Raw genomic sequence first — 1,382 nt, forward strand, 5'->3', positions numbered from 1 at the left:
ACGCGCGCAGACGCAAAAGGGCCACGGGTAAAATCTTTTAGAATCTTTTGAGCTTTGACCGCCCCCTGGCCGGGCCTTCTCAACCCGACGGGGAGAGCACTAAATGACATCTACGCGCACTTTACACGTCCAAGCAAGGGCACACACGAGCCCCGGAAAGGGTTAAGAGCCCCCCCTTACGAGGAGGGGCTACCGCACTCTAAGGCGGCCCCTTATCGGGGACACATCTCTTCGCGGGGCTCCCCACAACCGCGACGACGCGACGGGAGCCCCAAACGGGGTTTTTGCGACTTCCCACGAGACACCGGGCAGACACAGCATGCGACCTCCCAGCCCGCTCTCGCAAGCACTCCCATGACGGGGGAGATCTCACATGTGTCCAGGGTTAAAGGCGAGATGACACGGCTTCCCAGAGAGCGCTGGGACACACGGCAGAGAGGGCAACGCCTCCGGCGAGACGCACCCAACCCCCCACGGGGTTCGACACACCGTCTCGACCCCCCCCGAGTGCTTCCGGCTCCAAGAGAACCGGCACAGCACGCACCCAACGGCACCAGGGCGGTGGTGGGCCAGAGGGGTAAACGACCAGATACGGGAACGACACCGCGGCTCGGCCTCAGGCACCTGAAGGGACAACCTGGAGCGCTCCAGGGGCACCGGCAAAGGGCCGATCCAGGCACAACCCCGTGCGGACCTCGGCAGGTGCACGGTGAAGGAGGAGGGAAAGACCATCCCCGCCACGGGGAAGACCCATCGCCAAGCAAACGAGCGCGGGATGGCCGCTCGGGCCGACAGACCCACGCACGCCCAGCAAGCCCACGCCGTGAGGCAAGAGAAGCGAGCGTGCGAGGGCGAACCGGATTCCGCACCCCTGCCTCGCCCACGCACCGACAAGCGAGTGGTGGGAGAAGAGGCTAGGGGCCCGCGGACAGAGCGAGAGGAGCGGTCCCATTCGCCATGAATGTCCGTCCCTCGTCTGGCGCGGCTTAGGTCCGGCTCGGGAGAGCGCGACAGCACCACATCGATCGGGGTTGCGTTCAAAAGCCAAGTCACTCGAGAGAGAGACCGAGAGGAAAAAATACCCTGTCGGGTGCTGGGGGAGGTCAGGGAAGGAAAAAGGCCCGGTTTCTGCCTCCGCCAGACCCACACCCAGGGCCACTGAAGGACAGCCGCCAAAAGGACACGGAAAGTGCCTGACACGGGAGACGGAGCCCATGGGGCGTGGAAAGCGCTCCGCTAAGCGTTGGCACGGCTGCCCGGGATGCCTGCAGCGGGCAGAGAGCGCGGGGAGCACAGAAGACCCATCCCGCCAACCTCTCTGTGGGTCCCGCCACCCTCAAGAGCACTGGAGGCCAGAGGAGCACAGCAACCACAGGGTCGGG

The sequence above is a fragment of the Tenrec ecaudatus genome, chromosome 7 (genome assembly GCF_050624435.1).
Source record: "Tenrec ecaudatus isolate mTenEca1 chromosome 7, mTenEca1.hap1, whole genome shotgun sequence".
Lineage (NCBI taxonomy): Eukaryota > Metazoa > Chordata > Mammalia > Afrosoricida > Tenrecidae > Tenrec > Tenrec ecaudatus.